This window comes from Mytilus galloprovincialis, chromosome 14 (genome assembly GCF_965363235.1).
Source record: "Mytilus galloprovincialis chromosome 14, xbMytGall1.hap1.1, whole genome shotgun sequence".
NCBI classification, from domain to species: domain Eukaryota; kingdom Metazoa; phylum Mollusca; class Bivalvia; order Mytilida; family Mytilidae; genus Mytilus; species Mytilus galloprovincialis.
In genome coordinates, this window is record NC_134851.1 from 16824846 (window position 1) to 16838920 (window position 14075).

The following is a 14075-nucleotide window of genomic DNA, read 5'->3' on the forward strand; positions in this document are numbered from 1 at the left end:
GTCTCAGTTATGTAAAATATGAAATTATCGTTCCTGAATAGGGTTCCACTAATTAAAGACAAGAAGCGTCAAAAAGTGATAAGAAGCGACAATAAAATTAAAATAGCGATAAGAAGCGACAATATAATTAATTTAGCGAGAAGAAGGTCAAGAAGACTATATAGCGACTATACATAAATAAAAAAAATGTCATTGCAACAACTTATTCCCCATAGATATTAAAAAAAACATGCATTATTTTTTATTATAGGGGCGGTTATAAAACGTTTTTTATATTACTGTACATAGATAGATGAAAATATGTTTTTATTAAGAAAAAAGGGATTAGTTTTTATTAGATATAAAAAAAAAAATATTTTATGCACACGCTAAAAATTGGCCATCAAAACAAAAAAAATTCAATTTCCTTTTAAAGAATTTATTGAATCAAAACCATGCAATATCATTTCCTTTCTAACAGTGAAATTCTTCTTTTTCATAGGGACATATTTGATAGGTGTAGCTTCACCCTATCACATCAAATGAGAATAGCCTTGTGAGAGAATTACAATTCGCTTGTCCCTTGTTAGTTATTGTCGCTTCGTCACTAAATTAAACTTCTTGTCGCTGTTTGTCTCTAAAATTCTTCTTGTCTCTTATTAGTGAGACCAGTCAGTTCCGTCCTTAACTTCCGTTTTTGCACTGCAAAACAATCACACAATTAACGATGCCTAGTCCTTGTTGGTGTGTACCTGAGTGTCATTTAAGAGGTGGACTTGCATTTCTAAATGACTTAATAAGAAGGAAAAGTTGGATCAACGCCTTGGCTCAAACGTAGATTGTCATGTGCGATGCAATCGTAGAACCCATATCAATCAGCTGTTGTTTGCAAGGCACATTTTACTGAAAACGACTACGTTCAGGAAACTATTCATGGTAAAACTTTATTTTCTTTAAGAAATATATACTTTTATTTATATAATCGCCATGCAAGTAAACCAAAGTCTGTTTGCAACCGCAATTATCGTTTTAGAATAAAAAGGGGGGTGAATTCAAGACGTCATAACTTTTGGGATTACGATTCAATATCATCTGTTTGACATTTTTTGGTTAATACTACAATTGTATGGTTTTTCTACAAGAGATATATTATACTGATAATTATTTTAGCAGTAATTATGTAAATTTCGGTTGTAAGACAAGAATTCATGAGCTATGCCTCGGGCTTTCTTGAAAAATATCAATGACAATGTAAACAGGAACAAAACATTGACATGAATGATGCTCTCCACCTATGTTATAGTTATTTAGGTATGTGTGTTGCACAAGTCTTTCACAAGTTTCAAAAAAGCTAATGTTATAAAACTTTTTTCAGGGCACATACCCACTTTATAGAGACTTGTCTACTGCCATGCATTCCCATCCTATTTTCATGCACCATTTGTAAGCAAGAGACTGAATGGTTTACAAAATTAAAAATCAGGACGGTGTCCCGTTAAACCAAAAGAACTAAACTGGATGAATATTGTAGGAGAAATCTAGAGGAAAGTTTTGATTTGTGAAATTGGTTTTCCTGAACAGATGTACATTCATCCTGCAGGAAAGATTTATAACTGTCCACCACCAACTGACGAGCTAATGTTGAGCTTCACAGATGGAATTACTCAAACACCATAAATGCCTATGTTTTCAGCACAGATTTCACAAATCATGACACAGCTGTGCATTTTTATGCCCCACCTACGATAGTAGGGGGGCATTATGTTTTCTGGTCTGTGCGTCCGTTCGTCTGTTCGTCCGTTCGTCCGTCTGTCTGTCCCTCTTCAGGTTAAAGTTTTTGGTCAAGGTAGTTTTTGATGAAGTTGAAGTCCAATCGACTTCAAACTTGGTACACATGTTCCCTATGATATGATCTTTTTAATTTTAATGCCACATTAGAGTTTTTACCCCAATGTCACGGTCCACTGAACATGGAAAATGATAGTGCGAGTGGGGCATTCGTGTACTGGGGACACATTCTTGTTTATACCTGTTAAGAGTCGAAAACTAAATATTATTTTTATATAAATAAACATATATTGTGTCATTTTAGAACTTATATTTTTCCAAAGGATGCATGAATGAAAGTAGTGAAATTCATTTTGCTTTGATATATAGATTTGAATTACAATTGTTCATGTTATTGTAATGCATATAAAAATAAGGAGATGTGGCACAATGTAAATATATGATATTCTGTGAGTTTATCAAACTAAAGGGGATAAGAAATGGGTATAAGCAGTTACAGGACTGTACTACTGTACAATCTCCAACAATGAGAAAAACTCATACTGTAAAGAGAATTTCATATTTACAAGTAAGTTTTGTTTTTGCATTGAATAATTTTCTTCTATTGTCTTAAAAGCAAATATGGGAAGTAGTTAAAATGCTAATGAGACAGCTTTTATGGCCACCAGATGTCATTGTTACCTTGATTAAAAACTCCTTTTTAGCTCACCTGACCTGACTCATCACTTGGTTTCGTCGTCCATAAACTTTTACAAAAAATCTTCTCTGAAACTACTGTGCCAAATTTAACCAAACTTAGCCAAAATCATCATTGCGGTATCTAATTTTAAAAATGTGTGGTTAGACCCGGTCAACCAACTGAGATGGCCACTATGGCCAAAAATAGAACATACAGGTAAAATGTAGATTTTGGCTTATAACTCTGAAACCAAAGCATTTAGAGCAAATCTGACATGGGTGAAATTGTCTCTTCAGTGAAGATCTATCTGCCCAGGAATTTTCAGACAAATCTGACAACCCGTTGATGGATTGCTGCCCCCAAATTAGTAATTTGAAGGAAATTTTGCAGAGTTTGGTTATTATCTTAAATATTATTATAGATAGAGATAAACTGTAAACAGCAATAATGTTCTGCAAAGTAAGATCTACAAATAAGTCAATATGACCAAAATTTTAAGTTGACCCCTTAAAGAGTTATTGCCCTTTATAGTCAATTTTTAACAATTTTCATAAATTTTTGTATTTTTTGTTAATTTTCAAAAAATATTTTCAACTGTAAATACCGGTCCATGTTTATTATAGATAGAGATAATTGTAGCACCAAGAATGTTCAGTAAAAAAAGATCTACAAACACATCCCCATCATCAAAAACACAATTTTGTCATTTTATATGTGTCCGTTGTTTAATATGCACATAGACCGTCCAAGGTGAGCGACACAGGCTCTTGAGAGTCTTAGGTCATTAATACAGGTAGATAACTTTATCATGTTTATACTGAAAAATAATTTTGCTTGGAGGGAGAATTTTAAAAAAGTTCTGTCTTCAAAAGAGTTGACATGTTACTATGTACATTAACCATTATGTTACTTGATGTTCTAGCAATACACACAGAACGGAGACTAGTCAATCTTTGTGAATTATTTTTCATAGGATAGGAGTAATTGAATATGTGTCAGAGATGCAACTAATCGTCGGACCCGTCGGACCTAAGGGGCAGAATTTATGCAGGTCCGGCAAAACTCGTAGCTGTGCAGGACCTGATGACCGGCAATATTTAAGTCCGCTTGGGTCCGCCAAAACTGAAATCCCCGTCGGCCCCGGCAGAGTATTTTGTTTATAAAATTGCGATCATCTTTAATAAAAGTAAATGTCCTGTTCCCCCGCATTTTCTAACTCCGGGAACCAGTATTTCCGCCCAATAATAGTCTTTCGTACCTTGTCCATCTCGCCCGAACAATTCTCCGTATTTCCGTCATGTTTTTTGTTTTAGAAATTCGCTCTCTAGGAAGGAGGTCTATTAAGCATAGTTGATAAGTTCAGGAAATATGTCATGGCCGATAAAATTTGTAAGTGGGTCGAAACCCGGTAAAAGACCAAACCAGTCACCTATTCAAGTTGATAAAGCTGTAAAGCGGTCTTTGTACGACTATGAGTCAGATTTTGAATTTGAACAGAATGAAACTACCAATGACTATCTTGTTTCCAAGTACTCTTGTGAAGAATAACTTTTAATCAGATCAATATTATGTAATGTATTATTCAATGAACTACAATTGTTATGAATCACAGGTTATTTTAAAATAATAATAATATCAACAAAATCAAAATTAACGTTTGTTCAATAGCATAATTTCATTTGATTTTTGAGTGAAAATATGGGTCTGGCAGAAATTTGATGGGTCTGGCAAAACTTAGTACCCTGTAGGCCCCATTGTCTGACAGGAAAAAAAAACTGTTTGCATCTCTGATGTGTATATAATCAATAATTAAAAATAGTTTTATTTACATTAAAAAGGAAAAGTTCTTATGTCTTAAAAATGCATTTCATGGCGAGGTACAGAAAATATACTGTAAACAGTAGACTATAGATATAGGTGAACTAGGTACAAGAGAACTCTAAATCTTAAATACTACAAACCACCTCTGTTCTATGGAAGATAATGATATAACTAGACTAGAAATACACACAACCTGTAATTAACTGCCTTTACAGCGCTTTCGCGCTTTGATTATAGATAAAGATAAACTGTAAACAGCAATAATGTTCAGCAAAGTAAGATTTACAAATAAGTCAACATGACTGAAATGGTCAGTTGACCCCTTTAGGAGTTATTGCCCTTTATAGTCAATTTTTAACCATTTTTTGTAAATCTTAGTAATCTATTACAAAAATCTTCTCCTCTGAAACCACTGGGCCAAATTAAACCAAACTTGGCCACAATCATCATTGGGGTATCTAGTTTAAAAAATGTGTGGCGTGACCTGGTCAACCAACCAAGATAGCCGCCACGGCTAAAAATAGAACATAGGGGTAAAATTCAGTTTTTGGCTTATAACTCAAAAACCAAATCATTTAGAGCAAATCTGACATGTAGTAAAATTGATTATCAGGTCAAGATCTATCTGCCCTGAAATTTTCAGATGAATCGGACTACCTGTTGTTGGGTTGCTGCCCCTGAATTGGTAATTGTAAGGAAATTTTGCTGTTTTTGGTTATTATCTTGAATATTATTATAGATAGAGATAAACTGTAAACAGCAATAATGTTCAGCAAAGTAAGATTTACAAATAAGTCAACATGACTGAAATGGTCAGTTGACCCCTTTAGGAGTTATTGCCCTTTATAGTCAATTTTGAACCATTTTTCGTAAATCTTAGTTATCTTTTACAAAAATCTTCTCCTCTGAAACTACTGGGCCAAGTTCATTATAGATAGAGATAATTGTAAGCAGCAAGAATGTTCAGTAAAGTAAGATTTACAAACACATCACCATCACCAAAACACAATTTTGTCATGAATCCATCTGCGTCCTTTATTTAATATTCACATAGGCCAAGGTGAGCGACACAGGCTCTTTAGAGCCTCTAGTTTGTGTCTTCAAATGTTTATGTACTTATAGTACATTTTTGGATTTCATTTATTTTCATTTTTTTGCGTTCTTGAGGGAGGTAAATCTAAGCGTTTCGGACTCATTGATATTATCTTCAGTGTTTTCATCTGTTTACTTATTATTTTTAAGGTGAAATTAGATAAAAAAAAAAAGATATGAGACAACCAACCACCAACCACAAAAACTAAATAAGACATGATGTGTTCCATATCAGTGGACGAACTGGTGACAAAATATTATCTCCCTTGTAAACAGTGCGCTCTTCTGACGTAATGCTAGGCGAATGCTAGAGAGGTAATCGGTAAAGAAAAAGGGATGATGCTGTAATTGTTTAGCTTGTTTATAATGAGCTAGCACAAACGAACTAAGACGTGTCAACATAATGTGAATATGATAACGAATCAGGTAAAATATTTCTTGTTAAGTTTATCACCTCATCGTATCATCATATGATAGCTATAGGTAAATGCATGAATTTTCGATTTTCAGTGTCGTCAGGGTTCAAACTTGTAATGATGCCATCCTTTCATTATTTTTTTTTTAAATGCTATCCAATTTAAAGTGGAATACCTTGATTTTCTTCCAATTTGTAAAGTTGATTATGTTACATAATATATATTTTTATCGGGGAAAAAAATGTATATGCAGCAAAGATTGGCAGTTTTTAATTTGTGTTGCTATGTGAAACAAAGTGAGGTAAATTAAAGTAAAAGAAGGCGCACTTTTCAAATAGTAAACAATTTAATTCAGATACATAGAATTTGTCAAATTTGTAGAAACTTACTAGAAATTCATTTAATTTATACAAGATATACAACATGACATACTGAAATCTGAAAAAAGGTAAAACCACCATACCTAGAACAAATTCAACGGTTAAGAGGGGGGTGAAAATGCTAAGAAATTTAGATTATATTTATCTGGGTCGACAACCAAATGATGATGGGACATTGCAACTAACTACTTTTTCAATTTCATTGTAAGGTAAAATGGCTGTTATTTGGTTTTTTTTAGCTCACCTTTCCTAAAAGGAAATGTGAGCTTTTGCCATCACTTGGCGTCCGTAGTCGTCGTCATCGTAAACTATTTCAAAGATCTTCTCCTCTGAAACTACTGAACCAATTTAAACCAAACTTCATCTGATTGATTCCTAGGGTATCTAGAATAAAGTTTGTGTTTTAATTCCCATTTCAGCAAAAAACATGGCCGCAATGGCTAAAAATAGAACATAGGGGTAAAATGCAGTTTTTGGCTTATAAATCAAAAACCAAAGCATTTAGAGCAAATCTGACGTGGGGTAAAATTCTTTAGCAGGTCAAGATCTAACTGCCCTGAAATTTTCAGATGAATCGGACAACCCGTTGTTAGGTTGCTGCTCCTGAATTGGTAATTTTAAGGAAATTTTTGCTATTTTTGGTTATTATCTTGAATATTATTAAATAGTTATCAAAAGTACCAGGATTATAATTTTATACGCCAGACGCGCGTTTCGTCTACATAAGACTCATCAGTGACGCTCAGATCAAAATAGTTAAAAAGCCAAACAAATACAAAGTTGAAGAGCATTGAGGACCCAAAATTCCAAAAAGTTGTGCCAAATACGGCTAAGGTAATCTACTCCTGGGGTAAGAAAATCCTTAGTTTTTCGAAAAAATCAAAGTTTTGTAAACAGAAAATTTATAAAAATGACCATATAATTGATATTCATGTCAACACCGAAGTGCTGACTACTGGGCTGGTGATACCCTCGGGGACGAAACGTCCACCAGCAGTGGCATCGACCCAGTGGTGTAAATAGTTATCAAAAGTACCAGGATTATAATTTTATACGCCAGACGCGCGTTTCGTCTACATAAGACTCATCAGTGACGCTCAGATCAAAATAGTTAAAAAGCCAAACAAATACAAAGTTGAAGAGCATTGAGGACCCAAAATTCCAAAAAGTTGTGCCAAATACGGCTAAGGTAATCTACTCCTGGGGTAAGAAAATCCTTAGTTTTTCGAAAAAATCAAAGTTTTGTAAACAGAAAATTTATAAAAATGACCATATAATTGATATTCATGTCAACACCGAAGTGCTGACTACTGGGCTGGTGATACCCTCGGGGACGAAACGTCCACCAGCAGTGGCATCGACCCAGTGGTGTAAATAGTTATCAAAAGTACCAGGATTATAATTTTATACGCCAGACGCGCGTTTCGTCTACATAAGACTCATCAGTGACGCTCAGATCAAAATAGTTAAAAAGCCAAACAAATACAAAGTTGAAGAGCATTGAGGACCCAAAATTCCAAAAAGTTGTGCCAAATACGGCTAAGGTAATCTACTCCTGGGGTAAGAAAATCCTTAGTTTTTCGAAAAAATCAAAGTTTTGTAAACAGAAAATTTATAAAAATGACCATATAATTGATATTCATGTCAACACCGAAGTGCTGACTACTGGGCTGGTGATACCCTCGGGGACGAAACGTCCACCAGCAGTGGCATCGACCCAGTGGTGTAAATAGTTATCAAAAGTACCAGGATTATAATTTTATACGCCAGACGCGCGTTTCGTCTACATAAGACTCATCAGTGACGCTCAGATCAAAATAGTTAAAAAGCCAAACAAATACAAAGTTGAAGAGCATTGAGGACCCAAAATTCCAAAAAGTTGTGCCAAATACGGCTAAGGTAATCTACTCCTGGGGTAAGAAAATCCTTAGTTTTTCGAAAAAATCAAAGTTTTGTAAACAGAAAATTTATAAAAATGACCATATAATTGATATTCATGTCAACACCGAAGTGCTGACTACTGGGCTGGTGATACCCTCGGGGACGAAACGTCCACCAGCAGTGGCATCGACCCAGTGGTGTAAATAGTTATCAAAAGTACCAGGATTATAATTTTATACGCCAGACGCGCGTTTCGTCTACATAAGACTCATCAGTGACGCTCAGATCAAAATAGTTAAAAAGCCAAACAAATACAAAGTTGAAGAGCATTGAGGACCCAAAATTCCAAAAAGTTGTGCCAAATACGGCTAAGGTAATCTACTCCTGGGGTAAGAAAATCCTTAGTTTTTCGAAAAAATCAAAGTTTTGTAAACAGAAAATTTATAAAAATGACCATATAATTGATATTCATGTCAACACCGAAGTGCTGACTACTGGGCTGGTGATACCCTCGGGGACGAAACGTCCACCAGCAGTGGCATCGACCCAGTGGTGTAAATAGTTATCAAAAGTACCAGGATTATAATTTTATACGCCAGACGCGCGTTTCGTCTACATAAGACTCATCAGTGACGCTCAGATCAAAATAGTTAAAAAGCCAAACAAATACAAAGTTGAAGAGCATTGAGGACCCAAAATTCCAAAAAGTTGTGCCAAATACGGCTAAGGTAATCTACTCCTGGGGTAAGAAAATCCTTAGTTTTTCGAAAAAATCAAAGTTTTGTAAACAGAAAATTTATAAAAATGACCATATAATTGATATTCATGTCAACACCGAAGTGCTGACTACTGGGCTGGTGATACCCTCGGGGACGAAACGTCCACCAGCAGTGGCATCGACCCAGTGGTGTAAATAGTTATCAAAAGTACCAGGATTATAATTTTATACGCCAGACGCGCGTTTCGTCTACATAAGACTCATCAGTGACGCTCAGATCAAAATAGTTAAAAAGCCAAACAAATACAAAGTTGAAGAGCATTGAGGACCCAAAATTCCAAAAAGTTGTGCCAAATACGGCTAAGGTAATCTACTCCTGGGGTAAGAAAATCCTTAGTTTTTCGAAAAAATCAAAGTTTTGTAAACAGAAAATTTATAAAAATGACCATATAATTGATATTCATGTCAACACCGAAGTGCTGACTACTGGGCTGGTGATACCCTCGGGGACGAAACGTCCACCAGCAGTGGCATCGACCCAGTGGTGTAAATAGTTATCAAAAGTACCAGGATTATAATTTTATACGCCAGACGCGCGTTTCGTCTACATAAGACTCATCAGTGACGCTCAGATCAAAATAGTTAAAAAGCCAAACAAATACAAAGTTGAAGAGCATTGAGGACCCAAAATTCCAAAAAGTTGTGCCAAATACGGCTAAGGTAATCTACTCCTGGGGTAAGAAAATCCTTAGTTTTTCGAAAAAATCAAAGTTTTGTAAACAGAAAATTTATAAAAATGACCATATAATTGATATTCATGTCAACACCGAAGTGCTGACTACTGGGCTGGTGATACCCTCGGGGACGAAACGTCCACCAGCAGTGGCATCGACCCAGTGGTGTAAATAGTTATCAAAAGTACCAGGATTATAATTTTATACGCCAGACGCGCGTTTCGTCTACATAAGACTCATCAGTGACGCTCAGATCAAAATAGTTAAAAAGCCAAACAAATACAAAGTTGAAGAGCATTGAGGACCCAAAATTCCAAAAAGTTGTGCCAAATACGGCTAAGGTAATCTACTCCTGGGGTAAGAAAATCCTTAGTTTTTCGAAAAAATCAAAGTTTTGTAAACAGAAAATTTATAAAAATGACCATATAATTGATATTCATGTCAACACCGAAGTGCTGACTACTGGGCTGGTGATACCCTCGGGGACGAAACGTCCACCAGCAGTGGCATCGACCCAGTGGTGTAAATAGTTATCAAAAGTACCAGGATTATAATTTTATACGCCAGACGCGCGTTTCGTCTACATAAGACTCATCAGTGACGCTCAGATCAAAATAGTTAAAAAGCCAAACAAATACAAAGTTGAAGAGCATTGAGGACCCAAAATTCCAAAAAGTTGTGCCAAATACGGCTAAGGTAATCTACTCCTGGGGTAAGAAAATCCTTAGTTTTTCGAAAAAATCAAAGTTTTGTAAACAGAAAATTTATAAAAATGACCATATAATTGATATTCATGTCAACACCGAAGTGCTGACTACTGGGCTGGTGATACCCTCGGGGACGAAACGTCCACCAGCAGTGGCATCGACCCAGTGGTGTAAATAGTTATCAAAAGTACCAGGATTATAATTTTATACGCCAGACGCGCGTTTCGTCTACATAAGACTCATCAGTGACGCTCAGATCAAAATAGTTAAAAAGCCAAACAAATACAAAGTTGAAGAGCATTGAGGACCCAAAATTCCAAAAAGTTGTGCCAAATACGGCTAAGGTAATCTACTCCTGGGGTAAGAAAATCCTTAGTTTTTCGAAAAAATCAAAGTTTTGTAAACAGAAAATTTATAAAAATGACCATATAATTGATATTCATGTCAACACCGAAGTGCTGACTACTGGGCTGGTGATACCCTCGGGGACGAAACGTCCACCAGCAGTGGCATCGACCCAGTGGTGTAAATAGTTATCAAAAGTACCAGGATTATAATTTTATACGCCAGACGCGCGTTTCGTCTACATAAGACTCATCAGTGACGCTCAGATCAAAATAGTTAAAAAGCCAAACAAATACAAAGTTGAAGAGCATTGAGGACCCAAAATTCCAAAAAGTTGTGCCAAATACGGCTAAGGTAATCTACTCCTGGGGTAAGAAAATCCTTAGTTTTTCGAAAAAATCAAAGTTTTGTAAACAGAAAATTTATAAAAATGACCATATAATTGATATTCATGTCAACACCGAAGTGCTGACTACTGGGCTGGTGATACCCTCGGGGACGAAACGTCCACCAGCAGTGGCATCGACCCAGTGGTGTAAATAGTTATCAAAAGTACCAGGATTATAATTTTATACGCCAGACGCGCGTTTCGTCTACATAAGACTCATCAGTGACGCTCAGATCAAAATAGTTAAAAAGCCAAACAAATACAAAGTTGAAGAGCATTGAGGACCCAAAATTCCAAAAAGTTGTGCCAAATACGGCTAAGGTAATCTACTCCTGGGGTAAGAAAATCCTTAGTTTTTCGAAAAAATCAAAGTTTTGTAAACAGAAAATTTATAAAAATGACCATATAATTGATATTCATGTCAACACCGAAGTGCTGACTACTGGGCTGGTGATACCCTCGGGGACGAAACGTCCACCAGCAGTGGCATCGACCCAGTGGTGTAAATAGTTATCAAAAGTACCAGGATTATAATTTTATACGCCAGACGCGCGTTTCGTCTACATAAGACTCATCAGTGACGCTCAGATCAAAATAGTTAAAAAGCCAAACAAATACAAAGTTGAAGAGCATTGAGGACCCAAAATTCCAAAAAGTTGTGCCAAATACGGCTAAGGTAATCTACTCCTGGGGTAAGAAAATCCTTAGTTTTTCGAAAAAATCAAAGTTTTGTAAACAGAAAATTTATAAAAATGACCATATAATTGATATTCATGTCAACACCGAAGTGCTGACTACTGGGCTGGTGATACCCTCGGGGACGAAACGTCCACCAGCAGTGGCATCGACCCAGTGGTGTAAATAGTTATCAAAAGTACCAGGATTATAATTTTATACGCCAGACGCGCGTTTCGTCTACATAAGACTCATCAGTGACGCTCAGATCAAAATAGTTAAAAAGCCAAACAAATACAAAGTTGAAGAGCATTGAGGACCCAAAATTCCAAAAAGTTGTGCCAAATACGGCTAAGGTAATCTACTCCTGGGGTAAGAAAATCCTTAGTTTTTCGAAAAAATCAAAGTTTTGTAAACAGAAAATTTATAAAAATGACCATATAATTGATATTCATGTCAACACCGAAGTGCTGACTACTGGGCTGGTGATACCCTCGGGGACGAAACGTCCACCAGCAGTGGCATCGACCCAGTGGTGTAAATAGTTATCAAAAGTACCAGGATTATAATTTTATACGCCAGACGCGCGTTTCGTCTACATAAGACTCATCAGTGACGCTCAGATCAAAATAGTTAAAAAGCCAAACAAATACAAAGTTGAAGAGCATTGAGGACCCAAAATTCCAAAAAGTTGTGCCAAATACGGCTAAGGTAATCTACTCCTGGGGTAAGAAAATCCTTAGTTTTTCGAAAAAATTAAAGATAGAGATAAACTGTAATAGAAAAAATGTTCAGCAAAGTAAGATTTACAAATAAGTCAACAGGTCCAAAATGGTCAGTTGACCCCTTTAGGAGTTATTGCCCTTTATAGTCAATTTTTAACCATTTTTCGTAAATCTTAGTTATCTTTTACAAAAATCTTCTCCTCTGAAACTACTGGGCCAAATAAAATCAAACTTGGCCACGAACATCATTGGGGTATCTAGTTTAAAATATGTGTCCAGTGACCCGCCTTACCAACCAAGATGGCCGCCATGGCTAAAAATAGAACATAGGGGTAAAATGCAGTTTTGGGCTTATTACTTAAAAACCAAAGCATTTAGAGCAAATCTGAAAGTGGGAGAAATTGTTTATCAAGTCCAGATCTATCTGCTCTAAAATTTTCAGATGAATTGGACAACTGGTTGTTAGGTTGCTGCCCCTGAATTGGTAATTTTAAGGAAATTTTGCTGTTTTTGGTTATTATCTTGAATACTATTATAGATAGAGATAACCTGTAAACAGCAATAATGTTCAGAAAAGTAAGATTTACAAATAAGTCAACATGACTGAAATGGTCAATTGACCCCCTAAAGAGTTATTGTCCTTTATAGTCAATTTTTAAAAATTTCCATAAAATTTGTAAATTTTTACTTACATTTTCCACTGAAACTTCTTGGCCAAGTTCATTATAGATAGAGATAATTGTAAGCAGCAAGAATGTTCAGTAAAGTAAGATGTACCAACACATCACCATCACCAAAACACAATTTTGTCATGAATCTATCTGCATCCTTTGTTTAATATTCACATATACCAAGGTGAGCGACACAGGCTCTTTAGAGCCTCTAGTTTTTTTTTGCATCTCTGTTCAAACGTTGGTCTAATATTTTCAAGTTCTCTTTGGATTGCCAAATAATATTATAATCACCTAATTTAATGTTCAAATTATTTTGCAGAGATGTGTTCTGTATGGAAAAAAGACTGTCATAAAATCAAACAGTTCCGGATGGCCCTTTTAACTAATTACTTAACATCAATAACGATGTAAGATTCAAGTGTCTAATCCAGCACAAGTTTAACCAGGTTTTCCTTGTAATTGTGGCAGAAAAAACGCTAGACAGTGTCTGGCATTGAAAAGATATCAAACCGATGTTTTATGGAATGATTTTCACGTACATATGACATTCATATGCATAGGAATGTGGAGCTAGTCTCTTTCATGCAGCAAATTTTAATTTCCAATATAAACTCTGAAAAGACAAGAGCATAGAAATGTACATCAATGAGGAACATTCTTTGTGAATAAAATCATTCCAAAACTTAAATGTGTTATTAGTTTGGCATTATTTATCAGAAGAGATAATTAGATTCCAGTAAGATTGCCCAACTGAAGGTTTTTGTTGGTAATGTTTTGTAAATCTTGACTGTTTTGCAAGTGTGAGACAATATTTTGTTAATTATATACGAAATCACTGACACAAGACTGGAGCGGACCCCCTTTTTAGGCAGTTAGTGCAAATCCCCTTAGGTTTCAACCGTACCATTACATGCATAACGGGGGACTGGAGGGGGGATTTTTTTTTTTTACCAAGTCAAACGTTTTTCATTATAATACATTGAGATTTAACATATACTTTCCTATATGTAGTGTTTGTATTAAAGTATTGCCAACACAATTCGTCAAAATTGTGATCATAATATTGTTTAAGA

At 35.5% G+C, this 14075-nt stretch overlaps 2 long non-coding RNA genes across 2 annotated transcripts; both read left to right on the forward strand.

Annotated features, from left to right (window-relative positions):
* The first annotated feature begins 368 nt into the window (after window positions 1-368).
* LOC143059791 (uncharacterized) lies at window positions 369-2065 on the forward strand. Its single transcript, XR_012973606.1, has 2 exons — window positions 369-915; window positions 1355-2065. It is a non-coding gene; the product is annotated as an uncharacterized LOC143059791 (long non-coding RNA).
* A 2438-nt stretch (window positions 2066-4503) lies between these two features.
* On the forward strand, window positions 4504-13690 carry LOC143059793 (uncharacterized). Its single transcript, XR_012973607.1, has 2 exons — window positions 4504-5785; window positions 13322-13690. It is a non-coding gene; the product is annotated as an uncharacterized LOC143059793 (long non-coding RNA).
* The last annotated feature ends 385 nt before the right edge of the window (window positions 13691-14075 follow it).